The following is a 23,254-nucleotide window of genomic DNA, read 5'->3' on the forward strand; positions in this document are numbered from 1 at the left end:
TATGGAATGAACTGCCAGAGGAAGTGGTGGAGGCTGTACAATTACAACATTTAAAAGGAATCTGGATTATTGCATGAATAGGAAGGGTTTGGAGGATTATGGGCCAAATGCTGGCAAATGGGACTAGATTAGGTAAGGATATCTGGTTGGCGTGGACGAGTTGGACCGAATCAACTGTTTCTGTGCTGTACAACTTCATGAAGCTCTAAGTTGAGGAGGGAGAGTTTACTATTGCCACATTCACATGTTTGTGACTTTGGTTAAAAGCATTTTGATACTGTGGCAGGCATGAACATCTATTTGAAGGGATTTAAACGTGTACAAACACTTGGGAGGAACAGCACATGTAAAGAGCTTGGAGATGGGGCAGTAGTTCGCAATGACAGTGGGATCCAGGGTAGTTACCATTTTAAAGTTTTCCCTTCTGCTTTTGTTCTGAAATTCGGTTTGCACGTTTAAATCTCACATTTGCAATGCTTTTTTTCTCGATCCTTTACATGATTTGCCCTATGCTTTTGCCTCAATCTATGTTTTCTGAGTATTTTTTATTCTGGTTCTGTATGTGCGTATTTATATATTTTGCTTTTGGAGTTTTTTATGCTGCTCCATTCCACGCTTGATCTCAATCCCATGTTAGAAAATATAACTGTATATTTTTTGATATTATTTGCACGTGCTGTGCTCTGATTTTATTCTTTGATCTCATTTCAGTATTTCCTCTCCTTGTAATAAGTTTGATCTGTTCTTATTGTTCCACACACGTTTCTTTGTGTCTACATTATGTGCTCAATTCACAGAGTTAGTTTTGGATCCACAACCTTTTAACTCCAAGGCAAGATTGTTCTCAACTGAGCAAGATATTATACCGTTTGTTTGGCCCTGAAAGACTAACTGTATGTTATTCAATCTTGCCTTGCTTTCACCCTATCACACATTTTGTCTTTTTTGACCTTATCCAACCATCTGTTGCTCAAAGCCTAACTTTTCCCAGCTCTGATGAAAGATTACAGACCTGAAACATTATCTCTGTTTCTTTCCAAGGGTGCTGCCATAATCTGCTTGAGTATTTCCAGCATTTTCTGCTTTTTATTTTAGGCATGTATAAAATAAATAGCTCACAATTGCATTCCTCCTGAAGCAACTCAAGGTGTTTCACGTAGAGTTAATGAATTGGAAATGTAGTGACTATTTGACAATTTTGTAGATACGATCTTATTCCATGTGGTAACCCAATGCATTTAGAATTAATCTATCTAGTGTTCAGGTCCTGTTCTTTTCAAGGTTTTCCCTCAGTTTGGCACCAATTTTGTATTGTTGACTCTGCTCTACATTTTAAAGATAGAATGTCAGAAAAAAGATTTGCATATCTTCTTCCAAACTGCTTTTAATCAGAGGACTTTGCTTCCCACCATACAGTCTTTAGTAATGTACGTTTGGAATAAACAATCTAAGTTGATGCCCAATGTGGGTTTTCAACCTACAGTTTTCTGATTTACACAAAGAACCTTACCAGTTGAGTCAAACTGACACTCTATCAATCCATTGTACTCTTTACTACCTTCCCCCACCCTCCTCCCTGACCTATCACCTTCATTCCCACCCCCACTCACCTATTGTACTCTATGCTACTTTCTCCCCACCCCCACCCTCCTCTCATTTATGTCTCACCCTGCAGGCACTCTGCCTGTTTTCCTGATGAAGGGCTTTTGCCCGAAAAGTCGATTTTACTGCTCCTCGGATGCTGCCTGAACTGCTGTGCTTTTCCAGCACCACTCTACTCCTGAAATTGAGGTATAACTGGCTTCCTACAAATTGGCACAACAGTGAGGATGTTTCCAACACTGAGCATGCTGAGGCTGTATCTGTGTGTCTGTGTGTGTGTGTGTGTGTGTGTCTGTCTGTATGTGTGTGTCTGTGTGTGTGTGTGTATGTCTCTGTGTGTGTGCCCGACAGACACTGCTCACAACGTCCTCCATCATTGTGCACATGCATTCAGCCTATTAGGAGGGGGCATCCTGACCACAGGTAGTGTTCCATTCGAACATCAGAGTCACAATCAGTGTGGGAAAACTCAGGCCGATCTTCTGACCATTTGAAAGTGGTACCAGTGAGAAGTTTATTTTTCTATTCAGTCATGAGGTGAGGGCATCACTGGCTAGGCCAACATTTATTGCCCAGGTTTATCCAACAATTAGCAGTAGATTCAGATTTAATTCCAGTTTTTTTTATTGAATTCAAATTCTATCTTGTGCTGAGGCAGGATTCAAACTCAGGTCCCCAGAACATTACCTGGGTCTCTAGATTACCAATTCACATAATATCACAAGGCTATTCTATCCCCAAGTCAGGATTGTGACATATTGGTTTGAGGATTTTTTTGTAATGACCAAGAAACCATGAAAGAAACGAAATCCCGAGAATTTCAGTCAGAGTTTTGCATCTCTGGGGTCAGCGTATTTCTCTGGTACCTCCAGTCATCATAATTGGCTGCAGGCTTGCACGGTCAGTTGGTTGGATGGCTAATATGTACATCAGACAACAGTGCATTATCAATTCCCATTCTAGACAGGGGTCCCCTATCCGGTGGCTTACTGCTGAGAGCACAAGGCATTGGCAGAACACCATATGACAAAAAGTGCTGCCAGGAAAATAACTCAAGTTGAGAAGCATCAGCAGACAAAGAGGTGAGGATCTGCCTCTGGGCAGTTCACACAAAAGCTTGTGAAAGAATGTAAATGCCTGCAGATTGATGTCTAATGAAATCTCCATCATTCAGATTGTCATAATCTCAATCAGATCACAGCTTTGCTGTTTGTTGCAAACATAAATTAATTGAAATGTCTCAATATCAAAAATAAATGGCAAATAAAAGGAGCAAGGTGATAAAAGAAAAAGCAGTTTGGACTACAGTGTTTTTTGTTGGAATTTCCAAGGAAGACTCAGTTGTCAACCCCAACTCTAACTCCTTTACCCAGATGATGGAAAGAAACCAGCATTTCATCATAGAATACCTACAGCATGGAAGCAGGCCATTCAGCCCATCAGGTCTACACCAACCCTCCAAAGTGCATCCCACCCAAACCACTACCCTAAAACCCTGCACTTCCCATGGCTAATAGACCTGAGCTGCACATCCCTGGACAACATGCGCAATTTACTGCAGCCAATCCACCTATCATAGAACATTGAAATGTACAGCACAGAACAGGCCCTTTGGCCCACGATATTGTGCCGAGGATTATTTCTAATCTAAACTAAAATAACCTAACCTACACACCCCTCAATTCACCGCTGTCCTTGTGTATGTCCAGCAGTTGCTTAAATGTCCCTAATGACTCTGTTTCCACCACCATAGCTGACAACGTATGCCATGCATTCACAACTCTCTGCATAAAGAACCTACCTCTGATGTCTCCTCTATACCTTCCACCTAATATCTTAAAACTATGACCCCTTGAGCCAGTCAGTGCTGCCCTGGGGACAAATCTCTGGCTATTGACTCTATCCATGCCTCTCATTACCTTGTATATGATCAGGTCACCTTTCTTCCTCCTTCTCTCCAGAGGGAAAAGATGAGCTTAGTCAACCTCTCTTTGTAAGACAAACTTTCCAGTCCAGGCAGCATCCTGGTAAACCTTCTTAGCACCCTCCACAAAGCCTCTGTATCTTTCCTATAATAGGGAGATCAGAACTGGACACAATATTCCAAGTGTGGTCTCACCAAGGTCTTGTAGACTGCAGCAAAACCTCACGGCTCTTAAACTCGATCCCTCTGTTAACGAAAGCCAAAACACCATATACTTTCTTAACAACCCTGTCCACTTGGGTGGCAACTTTGAGGGATCAATGCACTTGAACACTAAGATCCCTCTGTTTCCCCACACTGCCAAGAACCCTGTCTTTACTCCTATATTCAGCATTCAAGTTCGACCTTACAAAATGCATCACTTCCTATTTATCAAGGTTGAACTCCATGAATCTAACTTGCACATCTTTGGACTGTTGGGGGACACCAGAGCACCTGGAGGAAACCCATACAGACATGGGGAGAATGTGCAAACTCTACACAGACAGTTGCCCGAGGCTGGGATCAAACTCGGGTCCTTGGTGCTGTGAGGCAGCAGTGCTGGTCACGAGCCACCGTGCCACTCCATTTTAGGTGCTGATCCAGAAAAGACCTAGTCAGTGATGCCCACATCCCATAAATGTTTTGATTGAAAACAGCTGCAAGCTCAAGACTTCAAGTCTAACAAAATGAACAGACTTCACCAAATGAAAATTAAGGACAACATTTGTAGTGGTGTCGTTGGCACACTTGGAACTCATTTCATGTGATTTAGAATCTATTGCTACCACTGACGCCCATATGAAAAATTGTCAATGGCAGGATATTAAAAGAACCTTCCTGGTAGAAACTTAGAGTCACAGAGATGTACAGCATGGAAACAGACTCTTTGGTCCAACTTGTCCATGCTGACCAGATATCCCAAATAAATCTAGTCCCATTTGCCAGCACTTGACCCATATCCATCTCAACCCTTCCTATTCAAACACCCATCCAGGTGCCTTTTAAATGTTGCAATTGTACCAACTTCCACCAGTTCCTCTGGCAGCTCATTCCATACATGCACCACCCTCAGTGTGAAAACGTTGCGCCTTGGGTCCCTTTTAAATCTTTCCCTTCCCACCTTAGACTTGCACCCTTGGGTTTTGGACTCCCCCACCCCAGGGAAAAGACCTTGTCTATTTACCCTATCCATGTCCTTCATGATTTTATAAACCTCTATAACGTCACCCCTCAGCCTCCATCGCTCCAGGGGAAACAGCTCCAGCCTCTCCCTCTAACTCAAATCCTCCAACCCTGGCAACATGCTTTCAAATTTTTTCTGAACATTTTCAAGTTTCACAACATCTTTCTGATAGGAAGAAGACCAGAATTGCATGCAGTATTCCAAAAATGGCCTAACTAATGTCCTGTATAGCCGCAGCAACGTGGCCCCCCAACTCCTATACTCAACGTACTGACCAATAAAGGCAAGCATACCAAAAGATTTCTTCACTGTCATGGCTACCTGAGACTCTACTGTCAAGGAACTATGAACCTGCACTCCAAAGTCTTTTTGTTGGGCAACATTGTCCAGGACCTTACCATTAAATGTATAAGACCTTTCCTTATTTGCCTTTCCAAAATGCAGCACCTCGCATTTATCTAAATTAAAATCTATTGGCCCATCTGATCAAGATTCCATTGTACTCTGAGGTAACCTTCTTCGCTGTCTACTACACCTCTAATTTTGGTGTCATCTGCAAACTTACTAACCATACCTCATATGTTCATATCCAAGTCATTTATACAAATGATGACAAGCAATGGACCCAGTGCCAGTCCTTGTGGCACACTGCTGGTCACAAGCCTCCAGTCTGAAAAGCAATCTTCCACAAAACCCTGTCTTCTACCTTCGAGCCAGTTTTGTATCCAAATAGCTAGTTCACCTTGTATTCTGTGTGATCTAACCTTGCTAACCAGTCTCCCCTGGAGAACCTTGTCGAATGCCTTACTGCCGTGGATGTAGATCACACCATCTTTCATGGAATGTTACTAGAAAGGTTAGGGGAGGCAATGGCATAGTGTTATAATCACTAGACTGTGAATCCAGAGATCCAGGTAATGCTCTGAGGACCTGGGTTTGAATCCCACCATGGCAGATGGTGGAATTTGAATTCAACAAATACCTGGAATTAAGATAATCTAATGATGAGCATGAATCCATTGCCAATTATCCCAAAAACCCATCTGGCTCACTCATGTCCTTTCAGGAAGGAAACTGCCATCCTTGCCTCATCTGGCCTTCCTTTGACTCCAGACCCACAGCAATGTGGTTGACTCTTACCTGCCTTCTGGGTAATTAGGGATGCCCAATAGATATTGGCCTGGCCAGCATTGCCCTCATCCTGTGAACAAATTAAAAATAATGTGTTGCCCATCCCTAATTGCCCTTGAACTAAGTGGTTTGATAGACCACATCAGTGAAGAGTCAACCATATTTCTGTGGGTTTTGAGACACATCTCGACCAGACAAGGTGAAAAATGGCAGATTTTCTTCCTTAAAGTGAATTGGTGAATCAAACATGTTTTTACAACAATCGACAATAGTTTCCTGATCACCATGACTGAAAGTGGCTTTCAATTTACAGAGTTATGAATTGAATTTAAACCTCACCAGCTGCTCTTTGAGCCCATGTCCACACAGCTTCCCAATTCTGAGCCCAGTGACATTGCCACTGTACTGACAAGGCCCCTTGGTCGAATGGGCTTCTGTTGGGAGGATTGACCCAAATTGTGCAAACAGCACATCAGCATCAATACGAAGGGAGCAAAAACTAGGTGAATGACAGGAATAAAAACAAAAGTAAGCTGGGAAATCTCAGCAAGTCAGGTGATTGTTATGGAGAGAGACAGAATTTACTTTTCATGTCATGACATTTCAATATGAAAGGTAATTGACTTGAAACGTTCCTCTCTCACCAGAGACCTGCCTGACCCTGCTGAGCTCTTTGAGCTTTTGCTGTTTTTATTTCAGACTTCCAACCTCTACAGAATTTCACTTCTGTATTGTGTGAAGATATTACTTGTACTGGGGCTGGTCTGCATAAGATTTCTTCAGAAACAGATGCATCTGTTGTGCAGGCAATACAGGTTGGTTTTAAATCAGCACATGATCTCTCTTTCTGATGCAAAAGTAATGTAGTAAATCGATTGACTGATGGTGCAGGGAAGTAATGAAGAGAGCAAAGGCAAGGTGAAAAAAAAGACCTGTGGGTCCTTGCTTTAAAGTATCTCGAGAGTTGGCTGGCCCAGCTGGTTTTCCAGAGAATTAACTGCTATGGAGGGAGAATTTATAGCTTTGGAACTACCCTGTAATTATTATACAATGAGGGAACCCGCTGTTTATACGTTCATCTCATTTATCAAAGAACAGAGCATACTAAATTTGTATCTTTTGTCAAGGGCTGTGTGTATTAAGTGTATTACATATAATTCCTAATGGCCAGCTGTCAGCCCACCATTGTTTTCTGTCATGGAGTAACTTTTTTTTTAAATTACCAAGCCAGAATTTGCAAAGCCAAGCCAAATCAAGACAGAAGATAGAGCTGTGCCTTCCTGAAGAGACATGTGACTAAGCGTTTGGATGTCAGCCCCCAAGCAAAATATTGGATCAAAGATTAAATTTTCGGAAGTGAAATCAGAAAATGCAAAGTTCACATCAATCCTGGAAGTGAATAGCAAAACAGAGTTAGCAGAGGAAGTAGGGGGAGATTGGTTTCCCAGGAATTATGGCAACTGGGTTGGGGTTAGAGGGGGTCCCTGAAAATAGCAGAAAACGCTGCTTGAATGACAAACCTGAGGGAGTTAAACCTCCAGCAGGTTTCCCCATGGAGTGAGAGAAAGGTGAGGGCTGCTGGCATAGATAGCATCCTCCTTGATGGAGGCAATCAAGGTCATTAAAGCCTCAAAGAAGGCTCATTTTATAAGACCTATAGAGGTTTACTGTGTTAGAAGCCTCCCAACAGAATGCTGTAGGGTCATCAAAGGCTCCTGCTCAGGTAGGTGCTGAGGCCAAAATCACATTCTCGTGGATGGGCCCCATCTTTAAAACCTTTCATGTTCTTGGCCAAACGTTTTGCTACTAATGCTAGACCCTTTTGTGAGCTCCTCCATTCTGAGCCTGACCCCAACATGCCAGACCTTTCTCAAGCAGAGGGTGGTGTGTGTATGGAATGAGCTGCCAGAGGATGTGGGGGAGACTGGTACAATTACAATATTAAAAAAGCATCTGGATTGGTATATGAATAGGAAGTGTTTGGGGGGGATATGGGCCAAATGCTGGCAAATGGGATTAGATCAAGTGAGGATATCTGATTGGTGTGGACAAGGAGGACCGAAGGGTCTATTTCCCAGATGTATGTCTCTATGTCTCTGTCTGTCTGACTCAAACCTGGGTTCCTGGCACTGTGAGGCAGCAATGCTAACCACTGAGCCACCATGCTTCCCCAATATATATAATTTAAATGCACTTAAGAAAAGAGACAAGTATTTAATGGAGAGGGAGATTTAGATGAGAAAAAAATAGAAGGATCCTTAATTGGAACTTTTAACATGGTATAGATTGGTTATGGAGAGAAAGCGGGAAAATAGGGTTAGGAAAAAAACATCCATGATCAAATGGTGGAGCAGACTCTGGGCCAAATGGCCTCATTTTTGCTCCAGTGTCATATGGTTGGGCCAAATGGGCTGTTTCAGTGCCGTATATCCAATGTAAACCTAAGTATTCCTTTTCCACACTATGCTTTCCCTTTTACACTTCGCTTTTGCTGCCCCTCTCCTTCAACACCAGCACAAATCCGTACAGAGCAAGATGTGGAAACGATGAAACTATTCACTGGGACGTTTGGGAAACCTCACCGATGACCAGTCTGCCTCTCTCCACCTCTCCTTTTCTCTCTTACGCCTGCTGTTTCACTGTCCCCTCCTGGTCATCCTTCATCTCTGTTGTGAAGACTGAATTTCCTGTCTGTTGCCTGGGACAAACAGCTGAACCAGATTGAGAAACTGTCAGAACATGCTTGTGGCTGCAACACACCAGTTTGCTGCATTCACCTGAGAGAATAAAAATAATGAATGGTTTAAACCAGTCTCTTTCGGTAAGATCATCTGGAAGTCTGACCCCGCCTCACAGCATCCTGCTTTTCCTTAGGTCACCAACTTAGTGCATTCTTTCAGGTTTTTAATTTGATTTCAATGATGTGGTTCACTCTTACATGTTCATTTAGCTAATTTTGTTTTGCAAGGAAGTGAAATAAAGATCTGAGATGTTTGCAAAACCAGAAAACTGAAGGTAGACAGGCAAAAAGAAAGTGAAGACAACAATAATGGTATTGAATGGAACAGAACTCTTTAATGTTCGTGAAATATATTTAGCCTTGCTCTGACCCCTACTATCTGATGCAAGTTGGCTCATTCTATAAATATTTCATGCGGATAAAAAAAATGCAACAAATGGGAGGAGGTGAACTGTTTTCCCAAAGGGTTGAGGAAAAAGCTCGATGACATCACCTTCGCTACCAGGTAATTGTCCTCAGGCAGAGACTGTGAGTGAACAGCTCAAAGCCATCATGTCACTGCAGCCCACCTACTGAGAATAACACAGCTGAAACAACCCTCTGCCAGCAGTCTAGGCGAGTGGATGCATGGTACGGTGTGACTTTGAGCAGAGCAAACAGCAGAGGAGGTGGGTGCGCTCCCCAGGTTGCGCTAAGTCAGCTGTTCTCAGTGTGAGAGATGTGATACAGATTGCTACTTGTAGCATGGGGGTGGGTGGGGGGTGCTTTGAAAGAACTAAGTGCTAACATTAACCAGACTCACAACTGGGGAGCATTGTAAATTGGAAACCCACACGAGATGAGTGAAAAAGGTTGCAAACCTGTGTCTCATTGATTTTACCTGCATATGGGAGAAACTAAAAGTATGTTTCTGAATGATTATTCTGACAGTTTTAAAAACAATTTTTTCTTAAATGAGTTTCTGTTTCTGACTGAAATTTTCTGTTCAGGGATGTGACGTGAGTATTCCTCAGGACTCCTCTGGATTTCCGAGTAAACAGGCCTTTGCACCACATTCTCTGAGGTTTCCCTTGAATTTGAATTGAGAAATTGATCTGAACACACACTGAAATGTAACAATGCAGTGATTATAGGAAAAGCACTGCCTGAATGGTGGAAGAATTAACCGTGACATTGCATTACCAATCATTTAGAGAGGGTGCAAGACTATTAACTTATTAATAATTGCTAAAAACGGGGCATAAGCAATTCCAACACATTGGGCACTGTTAATCCACAGCAGTCTGTAACCCAATGAACTCATTTTGAGAGGTAGACTGATCAAAGACTTAGCGCACAGATAAATCAACTTGATTATCAACCTATGAGATGCAATATGTTTTGCTAAATAACCAGAACAAAAATGCTATTGTTTAAGATGTAGGTCAGTTTTTGAATTAAAAAGGAGGCCCTGGTGGAAGGTGTGAGGCCTTTTCTGATCACAGTGTCTATTGAGGAGAACAGCTTCACTTTCCCACCTCTGCAATGAATGTCAATCAAGATGGACCCAGGCAAACGCAGCGCTGTGTGTTTCACTGGCAGCTTGTACGTCAGTCTGTGTGTTATGTTAGTTGCCTTTCTAAGTAAATCCTCATGTAGAGAGAACCCTGCATTTGCCATTAGCAGCAATCTATCAAGAGGAGAGCAGGAAAATTAATCGGGTTGCTGTTCAACCACCGTTTTTTTACCTGTTCTTAAAATCAATTTCATGTTGCTTCTCTGCAGCTTTGGGTGACTGGGAAAAGCAAGTGCACCTGCTCAATGTGTGTGCTGTTAATAGGCTCTCTAACAGGCCTGGGCTCCCCACTGTTAGACCTTTGCAAATCCACAGCCATAAAACAGCAGTGTCTCTTATTAACTTCAATTGGGGCTTTATTTCTGCTGGCCCTCTCATTTTTAAAAAAATCCTTAATGTCATTTAGTGTGGCTGTAGTTTGATGGCAATCAAAATGCAGGGAGAGAAAAACATGCGTTTGATGTCCTTGCACATAAATGACAATTATCCAGGTTTTTTCCATGACTGAAGAAGCAAAACAGCTAGGACTTTTGCACAATAATGCTATTGTTTACGTTCTCAGGAGACTTTCTATGTGTGACTGACTAACTTGTCCAATTCTAGTGAGTGTCCAATTAAATTGGATTAAACTTGTTCTGAAAGCTAGGCACAGAGGATAAGGTGGGTGGATGCTGCAATGGGGATGAGTGTGGAGGATCATGAAGGCAGACAGAGGTGGAGTTATGATTTTTGTGCTGTTCAAGGTCTACTCTTTGTCTAGTGAACTGCTCAGCCTGGTACACACAACAGGATCGGGAAAGCCAGCCGTTCTGCAGTGGCACCCTTGCAGGATGCAGCAATTAAAGCTTTCAATTTGTTCTAAAATAAGAACCAAATACTTCAAAAGCTGAAGATCTGAAATAAAAATAGCAAGTGCTGGAGAAACTCAATGGGTCAAACAGCAGCTGTGGAGAGTCAAACTGAGTTAATGTTTCAAGTCCAACATGACTGTATCTCTGAGAAACCCCCGTTTGCAATGAACTACTGTGATGTGCAACAAACTCCTTAATGTGTGGGCAGCCTTATCATGCAGATGATTCCACACAAATTAGAATACGTTGATGGATTTCGTTTCTTTTGTAATTGTAATGAGGATGCCATTCTTTCACAGTGCCTTGACGTCCACCCATTTGAGTCAATGGAATGGATCCATGACACAATTTCCATTTGAATTATGGCACCTCCAACAATGTAGCACTCATTAACATTGTTCTGATGTATAACATTAGACTATGTCCTCAAGGCACAGATTGAGATCCAAACCCATAGACCTTTTACTCAGGTGAGGATACCAGGCACTGAGGCATTTGAATATGGCGTGTGGATTTGATGGATTAGAAGAGTCAACGTTTTGAGCATAAACTCTTCATCAGGAATGTCGGGAAGGCCCAAGGGGGCTCAGAGATAAATAGGAGGGGCATGGGGGCTGGGAGTAAGAGAGCTTGGAATGCAATTGGTCAATGAAGGTGGGGGGTGATGGTGATAGGTCAGAGCGAAGGGTGGAGCAGACAGGTGGGAAAGAAGATGGACAGGTAGGATAGTTCAAGAGGGCTGTGCTGAGTTGGAGGTTTGGATTTGGGACAAGGTGGGGGAAGGGGAGATGAGGAAACTGATTAAATCAACATTGATCCCTGCCTCTTTGTTAGATATGTGGAGCTACACTAGCACCATTCCTCACCTCTTCCTCCGCTATGTCAATGACTGTATCGGTGCCACCTCATACTCACATGATGAGGTTGAACAGTTCATCAACTTCATGAACACCTTCCACCCTGACCTCAAGTTCACCTGGACCATCCCTGACTCCTCTCTCTCCTTCCTGGATCTCTCAATCTCCATTTCCCGCAACTGACTTAACACAGACATCTACTTCTAACCCACCGATTTCCACAGCTCCCTGGACTACACTTCCTCTCACTTCCTGTAAAAACACTATCCCTTACTCCCAATTCTTCCACCACATCTGTTCCCAGGAAGACCAATTCCACCATCAACATCCCAGATGGCCTCCTTCTTCAAGGACTGAAATTTCCCCTCCCACATGGTCAACAATGTCCTTTAGCGCATCTCCTCCACTTCTCGCACCTCCGCTCTTGAACTCCACACCTCCAACTGCAACAAGGAAAGAGCTCCCCTGGACCAAACCTTCCAACTCACCAACCTCCGGATACAATGCATCATCCTCTGCCATTTTCGCCACCTACAAATAGTTCCCTCCCCGGTTCCCTTGTTAGATCCATGCCCCCCAACAATTCACCCTCCACTCCCAGCACTTTCCCTTGCCACCTGTGCCCACACCTCCCCCCTCACCTCTATCCAAGGCCCCAGTGGATCTTTCCAGACCCTTTTAAATCTTTCCCCTCGCACCCTAAACCTATGCCCTCTAGTTTTAGACTCCCCTACCCCAGGGAAAAGACCTTGCCTGTTTACCCTATCCATGCCCCTTGTGATTTTATAAACCTCTATAAGGTCTCCCCTCACCCTCCAATGCTCTAGGGAAATTAGCCCCAGCTTATTCAGCCTCTCCCTATAGCTCAAATCCTCCAACCCTGGCAACATCCTTGTAAATCTTTTCCGAACCCTTCCAAATTTAACAACATCATTCTTATAGGAGGGAGACAAAAGTTGCACACAGTACTCCAAAAGTGACCGAACCAATGCCCTGCACAGCCACAACATGACCTCCCAGTTCCTATACTCAGTGCAGTTACCAATAAAGGCAAGCATACCAAATGCCTTCTTCACTAACTCATCTGCCTTTGACTCCACTTTCAGGGAACATCATCCCCTTGTCTTCTTAATTCTAAACGTTCCTCTCAGAAGGCTGTTATGGAGTCCACTGCTGTTTCTGAAAGAACATTCTATGCTCCAGTAACTCTCTACCACAAAAGAAGTCTTCCAACCAGCCCCTTATGATGTTGTTAAATTCATAGTGTTTAATTCCGCTTCACCAACCAGTGGAAAGCATTTTTCATAATTCACAGTGTCAGAGGTTTGAATACTTTTAAACACCTTTGTCAGATCACCCTATAATTAATGAAAAGAAATCTGATTTCTCCATTCCCTGCTCATAAATAACTAAAAATTCTTCTGGCTACCTTCTGCACTTGTGAATATTTGCTACAATAAGGATCTGAAACTGGACACCATTTTCTAACTGCATTCTAATCGATGAGTTGGATAAATCTGTAAGCAATCAGCAGCACTGCTGAAATCCAAGGTTACGACTACATATTTGGTAAAGTACTAGCAGTCATCACTAGCTCGTAAGGTCATTGTTTTGTTTCACGGGATGAATATGGATGTAATAGGCAAACATGCCTATTTACACAATGACCTGAAATGGCAACTAACTGTTTTAAAATGATTCTGGAGATTTCTCTTTTTTCTTTCTTTTCCTCTTTTTTTCACCAACCTCTTCGGTTTCCAAGACAGTTTCAACTTAATTCGAAGCTGACCCATACTTTATAAAGTCTGAAAATACTCCACAATCCCCAACAATTAGAAAACACTCTCTCTGCAGCTAAGAACTGTAGGTAAATCTCTTTCTCACTGGCATGATTTTGATGTGTCGTCTTAATGAATTATGTTGGTTGAGAAAAGCATGGAATAAAGCAATATTTTTATCAACAGTATATGGGAGTAAGGTTTGTTTTGTGTGCCTAATGACTGTTTAATACTAATACTTGATGGCATTTAATGAGATAACATAGCGGTTACATTACTGGATTTGTAATCCATAGGCCTGACCAACTAATCAGGAGACATGACTTCAAATCCCACCACAGCAGCCGGGGAATTTAAATGAGCTAATTAAATGGATCTGGAATAAGAAGCTAGTCTCAGTAATGGTGAGCATGTAGCTACTGAGACCCCCAACTGATTCACTGATGTCCTTTAGAGAAGCAAATCTGCTATCTTTACATGATCATATCTATATGTGACTCCAGTCTGATCTGTATCATTGTGGCTGACTCTTAATTCCCTTCTGTTATGGGTGGCATGGTGGCTCCGTGGTTTGCACTGCTGCCTCACAGCACCAGGGACCTGGGTTCGATTCCACTCTCAGGTGACTGTCTGCACATTCTCCCTCGTGTCTGTATGGATTTCCTACCACAGTCCAAAGATGTCCATGTCGGGTAGAATGGCCAATGCAAGTTGCCCCGAAATGTCCAGCAATTGCAGTCTAGGTGGGTTAGCCATGAGAAATGTGGGTTTACTGGAGTGGGTCTGAGTGGGATGTTCTTGGAGGGTCAGTGTGTACTCAAAGGGCTGAATGGCCTGTTCCCACGCTGTAGGGATTCTATGCTATAGCAAGCCTAACTCTTGTCAGGAATGCTACTCACTGTCAACTTCTCAAGAGTAATTAGGATGCACATTATTAAACGATGGCTTCACCCGCAATGTTCGTTTTGTGGCTGGGTTTTTTTTAAACAAAGGAAAGAACATTTGTTTTTGTAGTGACAACATGTGTAAATGATCATTATAGACGGGCTGGAACTTTATACATTGCTTCAATACACTAGACTTTTCTTCCAATGTATTAATACTTTGTCATATAAGAGTGCCATAGCTTGAAGTTCCTTTTTCTTTGTATATGGAGTGTCATTAATTTAGTGACAGTGGCCTCCACGTCCAGTTTAATAATTTGAACAGAGGTGCTCGTTTCCATACATCCTAACGCTGTGTCAGGATTGCAGCAATGGCTGGAATAAAGTCATCTCAATTATTCTAATCTCTTCCTCCCCTTGGTAACTCATATCCAGTAAAAGCTTGTTTAGTCATGCCAGTCAGCTTGCTGGCCTCCTTTCATCCAGTTATACTGAGCTACTGTCAACCAAATTTTAAGGTAACATTGTAACATAGTGTAACCGTGGAACCAATACTTCCTCAAACCATCTATAGATATATACCTCTATGGGCACAGTGGAGTACAGACCAAATCCTCCCTGTAGATCTTCTGTCTTATCTCTGACTCATGCTTCAGTACAGTGAAGACTCAACTTTAACAATGAAGTTTTGCACAAATACCTTTGCACAAAATGCAGTGAACAGAAAATATTTCCTTTAAAAATGTCTGATATATTTGCATTTTCTCAGTCAGACGTTTAGGTTTGGTTGAGTTTCCTGTCTGAGGACCACAACAGAATAACGGACTACAGTCTTTATATGTGCACATATTTGAATTGGCCAGTGAGTCACCAATTTTAACCCCACTCTTAGAATTTAAGTTGCCATATTCTGAATTTCACAAACCCAAGGTGATGGAGTCCAAACGCACGGTAATAATGTACTAAATGAGAAACCATGACAGAAGGTATGTGTATGTATTAACATATTATCATAGATTCTCTACAGTGCAGAAAGAGGTCACTGACCTTCCAAACAGCATACCACCTGGATTCACCAGCCCCACACCCAACCCCATAACCCTGCATGGGTTTGGATTTTAAAATAAGGGCAGGTGTACTTTTGTGAGTTCTTTGAAGGATTCTATAAAGATCAGGTGATAATTTGGAACAATGACCTAAATACCTCATTTCAAGTAGGTATGTGACTTTAGTTCACTGTGTGGCTGGACACCTTTGCTATTATTGGATGAAGTATTGACACTGCTGAGTTTGTGACAAGTGGAGAAGTGAGATCAGGATCAGGAGTTTTTGACTGGGGACAGGAAGGTTAGGTTTCTGTTCAGGAAAGCCAGTCATGCTGGCAGAAGTGATTTTTGTCTGTGAAGCATCCAAGTTGTGAGAAGGTAAGAAGTGTAAGAAGCTATCTTAAACTCAAAAGAGGCTTTGGCCATCCGAGTTGGAAATAGTTTGTGACAGCAGTCTCAGAAGGAGGTAATTTGGCTGTCTCAGCAGTCCTAGGAGAAGACCCATGAGGGATCTGAAAAGTACAAAAATCAACTCAAGACAGGAGTAATACTTCTCTTGATTTTGAGCATTTGTTAATAGATAATGCTGGGCAACAGGTTGAAATTTTGAGTTGTTGTTTATGTTAAAATAGAAGCATAGCATCATACAGTACAGAAGAGGTCCTTCAGGCCATCTGGCCTGTTTCACCAAAAATACGATACCACCTACATTAGTCCCACTTTCCCACACTGGGCCCATAGTCTTAAATGTAATAATATATCAAGTGTTCATCTAAGTACTTTTGATATGACTTTTAAATGGTTTTAAAGGTTGTGAGTTTCCCCACCTCAACTACCCTCCCAGGTATTCATTCCAAACCCCATCACTCTGTGGTATACATTTAGTGTCTAAATTTTCATTGAATGGCATTGAAAGATATTTCACCCCATTTGAAAAACTGGCTGTGAAGACAAAGTAGCCAAAAGATGTTTGGACCTCAACATTGAAGAGTGATTTGACAGATACAGCTATGAATGTGTATGCCACTTTACCAGAAGAGCAATGCGCAGACTATGTGACTGCAATGTTAAATGCTTGTGAACTTATCCTTAAAGTGTATCAATTAAAATTTAGAAATTTAAGAAAGGAACCTATCAGATATTTGTCAAAGGTACATTTTTCAAGAGGGAAATAGATGGTATGAGATCAATGGTTTCAGTTAAATTAGAGAAAAAATTGAGATTGTGAGGGAAATCATGATTATGAGAGAATTTCAAAATAGCATTTCAGAAGAACATAAAACTTACTAAGATATCAAGTGTCAAAAAATCTGAAGAGCAATAATTCTGGTAGATCCCCTGATATTTCACACAAACAGATGAAGGGAGATAATCATATGGAAACCCACCAGGAAGTAGAAGGAATAGAAAATCTACAAATGGAAAACTCTGTAGTTTCATGGAGAAAACAGAAGGGTGCCAAAATAATGAAGGGTAAAGGCTGGAATCTGAATGTAAATTACGGTAAATAACATGCTTCCATTGTGATAAGATCAAACATACCAAAGTCAATTCCATCTTTGCATTGAAAGGGACACAGTTTAAGTTTGCATCGTTGTAGTTAATAAAACAGATTATTAACGACAATGATGCAAACTTAAATTGCATTCTCTATTTGCCCATCTATTTGCTACTAAAATTAAAGTCCATGAAATTAAAGATGCATTGGCAGCACATATACAAACATTGATGAAGGAGCAGTGAATATGCTTATTTTTCAGACTGGAAAAAACTGTTCCCCAGGTGTTGGTATTAGAATCATCGGTCTTTCTAATGACCTTTTACGAGCTTCATTTGGGAGTATAGGATGTTATAAGGAAGTTTGCAGGTGACATGAAACATAAAATCAAATCACAACAGACTTCAGAGAGACTGGTGAAATAGGTAAGCACTTGGTCGATGAATTCAAAGCAGAAGTACATCAACTGATCCATCCTGGAAAGAAGAATGAAGAGTGGAAATATGAGTTAAGTGTTCAAAGAGAAGTGAAAGTCACCATAGTTTTGGGTCACTGTAAGATATATCCGATTGTAGAGAGATGACTGATGCTGAGTTTAATTGGAGCATCACCACACTTCAGGCAAGGTTGAGAAGGCAAGGACATCATGGTGACTTCAACTAGTACAGAAAAGAAGAAGTGCTGGGAATCGCAGTGGGTCAGGCAGCATCCATGGAGAGAGAGAGCAAGCTAAAATTTTGAGTCTAGGTGACTCTTCATTGAAGAAACATCTAGACTCAAAACATTAGCTTGCTCCCTCCATGGATGTTGCCTGACCTGCTGTGATTTCCAGCATTTGGTAATTTCAGTGCAGGTTCCAGCATTAGCAGTAATTTGTTCGTCAACTGGTATAAAAGAAACTGTGTTGCTGGCATCATTCCGCATTACAATTAGTCATCCAGCCAGTTACATGATCTCAAGATGAGGTAAGTGAGAGGAGGATTAAGACTTCTTGGGTGGGGGGATACGGACGTGTTTGAAGGTAGCTGGACACATAAAAAGCTTGTTCGAAGGCATATGGGACTCTTGGCATCGTAAAGGGTAACATACAGTGTCAGTTACATCACACTGTAAATTTTTGCTATAAATTCTGTGTCTTACAATTGTGCCCTCCACAACCACCTGATGAAGGAGCAGTGCTTCAAAAGCTAGTGCCTCCAATTAAACCTGTTGGACTATAACCTGGTGTTGTGTGAGTTTTAACTTTATATAGAGTAAAAGCATGGAAGTTGTGATAAAATTGTATAAGACACTGGTTAAGCTGGTTGAAGTATTATTTCCAGTTCTGGGCACTAAGCCACAGGAAGGATGTCAAAAGGAAAGGTGCAGAGGAACTTTTCTTGAGGGATGAGAGACTTCAGGTGTATTGAAAGACTGGAGAGAGGCTGTGATTGGTCTTTAAAACAGAAGAAGTGAAGGTGATGCTTGATAGAGTTGCACCAAACTATGAATCATTTTGATCAGGGGATATTTTCCAACAACTGACGGACAGGTAATCCGAGCGCATCAATTTTGGGTGATTTGCAAAATAATCTGTGGTAACATGAAGGAACGTTCTTTTCCACAGACAGTTGTAATGATCTGGAATGCACTGCCTGAAACAGTGTTGGAAGTACTTTCAATATGAACATTCAAAAGTAAATCGGAGAAATAGTTGAGGGTAAAAACTGTAGTGGGATATGGGAAAAGAGCAGGGGAGTGGGATTAAGTGAGTGGCCCTGCAGGCACAGGAACAATTAGCTGATTTGCACCCTTGATATGCTGTATCACTCTGCACTACCATATACATGCAAGTTGCTGACTGAGCCAGACCATTCTAATATGTTGGGCGAAACAGAGGACTGCAGATTAGAGTCAAGAGTGTGGTGCTGGAAAAGCACAGCAGGGCAGGCAGCACATGAGGAGCAGGAAAATCAACGGTTTGGGCAAAAGCCAATATATCCTGCATTGTAAGATCCAAAAGATATTAAAGAAAACAGACTATCAGTTTAATACTTTAGCAAAATGGTACACTTAATGACACCATTATAATTTGAGAAATGTCCAAATGGTTTGTTTTAAAAGTTAAATGATCCAAGTTTTAATTTGAATGGTGGTAGTACCATTCTTCCTCAGCATGGAGTCAGATCCTCTGATACGTACTGAAATATGGGAATATGATCTGCAAGACAAATTCAAAGATTGTGGAGATAGTGGGAAGCAAAAGTAAGCATTGCTTATTAAAGTTGGAAAGTAAGCGTCCATGGTTTATTTTAAAATTTGGCTAGTAGCAATGTAGGAAACGGTGGGGGTGAATATCAGGGAGTCTTCTCTCTGTGAAGTTAGTGAAATCTAATTCACAACAGACTGATTGAGAAAATTCTGCATCACAGGGATTCTGCATGTATGTGTGTGTGAACAGTTTTGAATATAAACTGGTTGATTAGAGACTCATGGAGACAGATTTGATCATTCTGTACCTCCAGTCTAATTCTGTCTCATATTTTATTAATTCAGTCCCAGAGTGCAAACAGATGCAATTGATCTACTGCTTGAGCGTGCAGCCAAACCTAATTTAGCTGAATTCAGACATGTAGAACAAAATTGAAATGGACCTGTTGGAAAATGCAACTGTCTCGAATAAAAACGGCGGAGAAGGGAGAAGTGGCTGACCCAGAACAATCCAAGAACACGTGAAGCTCATTCCAAGTTAACTGCCCCCCTGTCTCCCCCCTCCTCTGACAGACTGATTGTTTTATTCATGAGAGAACCAGACAGAGTAACAGTTCCTCACTGTCCCTCAATAATGATCCCTAAAGGAGGTTGGGCTGTGTATGATTTTAACCTTGGTGCAAAAGGTTGAAGCGAGTGTAGCCCAGCCCTCCCTCTCTCCCACTACTGGGAGGAAACAGCTGGGAGCTTCAGCCTATCCTGACTGACTGCAGGTCCCCGCTCTCCCCCTCCAGGGCCGGACTGTGTAATGTGATCCAGGATAGTGATGGGTAAGGCAGGCACAGACACTCTGTGAGCTCTCAAGTTATTCATTCTCACAGAGTGAGGAGAGACGGCAGAGAAAGGTGGGTGAGCAGCTGCTTGGCCGTTTGACCTAGCAGGCAGGGACCAGGAGAAACAGTCTTGGCAGAACGCATGGTCATTCATGTCTGCTGTTACCAGCGTTATGTTATTGTGATGCTTTGGGTTAACGCTTGATGGGATGAGCCGGATTGGAGAGAGTTTAATCTGAATCAGAATAGATTGTTACACTCACATGTGAGACACAGGGAGATTTCCTTCTGCTTTCATCCCTTTTAGAGGAAATGAAAGGTTTAGCGCGTTACATTTGAAGTTGTTGAGGACACAATGCAGTTTCAGACGGACAGTGTACTGGTGTTTGCAACTTGAGCTCGCTTCCTAATTGCTTTCAGAGAAGTTGGCTCCGTCTGTGTGATTTGCTTTCGAAATTAGCCAATTCTGTGTTTTGAAGTGATGTGAAATCTTATTTCGGTTACAGCCAGTGTCCTCAAACGGCTAAGGCAGAGGAACCACCTTCCCGTTGATGTTAATATGTGCTCCATATCCAGCTGCAGGATTGCACGGTGATGAAGTGGAGCTCCCGGAGAGGCACTTGCAATCTGTGCTGCAACCAGATGGGTGTGGGGAGAGTTGTTTTGGGTTTCTTTTAAAACCGATTGAACTTTAATGACTTTATTGATCGCTTTCAAAACAGCTCAACTTAATAAAGTGAGAAACGGAGCAGGTCAGCTCTTAGCATCTGTGGCTGGCTGCTGAGGTGTGAGCGCAGTTAATTTGTGTTACAATTGTTCGTGAAGCTATGACAGTGGAATGTATGGGGGGGGGGAACTGATTGTAGAATCGTCAGCTTTGCCACTTTGTGGCGAAGTGCACATAAGGGCAAAGGTGGTATTATTTTGTTTCCCTACTTTTTTGCCAAGTTGAGCAGAGTAGGTGAACTATTTCTATTGCAAGTAAGCAGGCTTTTATTTAGAAACTGGTTGTTAGCAAAGTAGTCACCTCGCCCCCCTCAGAAGTTCATGATCAACCTTTCTACCCTTTTTAAATGGGTTATGATTTTTACTGTACTTTCATGTGTAAAACATGAATATGTATCACTGTTTTTACATTGTTGCTTCCACTTAGCCACTGCCTGCCTAACCACTTTTATCTCTTAAATCTATCCAAACTCTGAATCTACCCAGGTAGTAATGCTCCGGATGATAAAGGTTGTTAATTTTGTTTCTACAGTTATATCTAATGTGTGTGTGTGTATATGGTTCTGTAAATTTATACAGGGACTTAGAAAGCCAAGGGCTTAATGAACTACAGATCCAGCGTTGATTCCAGGTGGAAAGTTAGCAACTATGTATGGGGCAGCACCCAAGGACGAGAAAGAGACATTGTTCAGCAGAGAGCAAACATTGAATGCGGTTCCATCTGGTGGGACTTATACTTAAGCTCCCCCTACTGGGGAGTGGCAGAAGTCATGGGGAGAAAGTTGGTTGTGCAGCTCCCGACCTCGAGAGGGAAAAGTGTGCAGGCTGGATGGACCTGGAAAGGAGACAATTAAAGCAAAATTTACCCACGGACAGGTTATAGAGAAATAAAGCCATTCACTTAAAAAGACCACGTGGTACAATCTCCACTTTGGGAGCAGTTGAAAAATTGAACCCAAAATGTAATCAAAATTGCACTGGCTCAGTGACCATTCAAGTTTACCATAAGATTTATTGACATAATAACAGATGTAACTTTTTAAGTGAACGCACGTGATAGGACAGGCTAGTAGATTGTGATTTTTGTTTCTCTTCCCTTAAAAGTTTTGGTTTTGTGTAGAAGAATGGGTGCCTGGTGTAAAAGAGGTTGTCATCACAATAAAACATTTTAGAGTGCTTCCATGACTAAGGAAATTGATTTAAAATCACTAAAAAGAACTTTTCAAAATCTCTGCTGAACCATCTAGTAATTTCACTGGTCTACACAAGTAAGTTTCTTCATACTTTACTGTCAAAATATTTTTAAAATATCCCTAAATTTTGTGTTTATGAATGAGTATGATTTGAAGAGTCTTCCTGAATCCGAACATCGATCAAAAAAGTCTCACACTCTGACCTGGGGCTTGACCAGTTTCACGGATTGATCTGACCCAAGCACTTTGATTCTTGAACCAGTGGGAAAGACTGTGGAAAACATGACCTTAAGTGGTTTTCTACATAACTCATGGGCTTCAAATTCCCCAATTACTTGCTTCTGGTCAAACCATGATTGTGCTGATACGGTTAGTGGATACTGTATCACCAAATCTTTTAACTGTGACTTAGTGCCTTCTGAACAAGTCCAGAGGTTTAGCAGCTGTGCAATTACTCTTGGCAGAACTTAGTTATTGTATAGCTTCTGTCACTCTGACAAATTGCATGCGTTGTATGCCAGAGACTTTGTGATACAACACATGCTAGCTCCAAAGAATAACAATTGTGTGGAGGGAACAAGATTGATACGCCAACCAAGTGACAACACTTCCTGTTGGAGAAGAAACAGAATTAGCTTTCATTTTCCCTGCCGCACATCCACGTGGCCAGGAACAACTCCTCATGTGTATGCGGGCTGTGTCCATGTGTATACATTGATGAGCCGGTGCCAGGACAGTATTGCTTCTGTGCGAAGCAATGCTACTCTGTGAAGCTCCTAGAGCCTTCTGAGTCTACATGGCCCACTTCCTCTGCTAACTCTCCCTCTCCCTTTCCAATTAACTTTAGTTTTCTTCAGTCACTTGATCAAAAATATAGCTTTCCCCAGCATTTTTTCATTTCACTCGAGGGACTACAAGTTGGTGACAAAATGGAAAGGGTTACACATATTGCTACCATTGACTTAGTCAGCTCTGTTGACTTGAGGTAAGATTTGATCATGTAAATCTGAGTCAGTAGCTCCATTTCTACATATCTGTGTCACCTCTGAATCCATCATGGGAAGGGCCACATCAGCCTACTCAAGTTTTCATTTGCGTTACTAACTGTGACAAATAAGTTCATTTACTGATTGAGTGATAGGTGGGTATCAACTTTTATACCATTTCTTTCAATATCCATTGTGTGTGTTTGCATCATAGCCCCATGCACATGCACACACA

General features: G+C 41.9%; 1 protein-coding gene across 25 annotated transcripts in view; it reads left to right on the top strand.

The window, feature by feature from the left end:
• The window catches only part of LOC122557375 (teneurin-3), a 2,612,756-nt gene that overhangs the window by 2,195,243 nt on the left and 394,259 nt on the right, over window positions 1–23,254 (top strand). Inside the window, exon 1 of one of the 25 annotated variants that reach the window (XM_043705213.1) lies at window positions 20,114–20,186. The exons of the other annotated variants lie outside the window; for them this stretch is intronic. The gene's annotated coding sequence lies outside the window, so the exon portion shown is untranslated. Of the gene's footprint in view, window positions 1–20,113; window positions 20,187–23,254 lie in introns of those variants that run through there. 25 annotated transcript variants of the gene reach the window in all.

The sequence above is a fragment of the Chiloscyllium plagiosum genome, chromosome 2 (genome assembly GCF_004010195.1).
Source record: "Chiloscyllium plagiosum isolate BGI_BamShark_2017 chromosome 2, ASM401019v2, whole genome shotgun sequence".
Lineage (NCBI taxonomy): Eukaryota > Metazoa > Chordata > Chondrichthyes > Orectolobiformes > Hemiscylliidae > Chiloscyllium > Chiloscyllium plagiosum.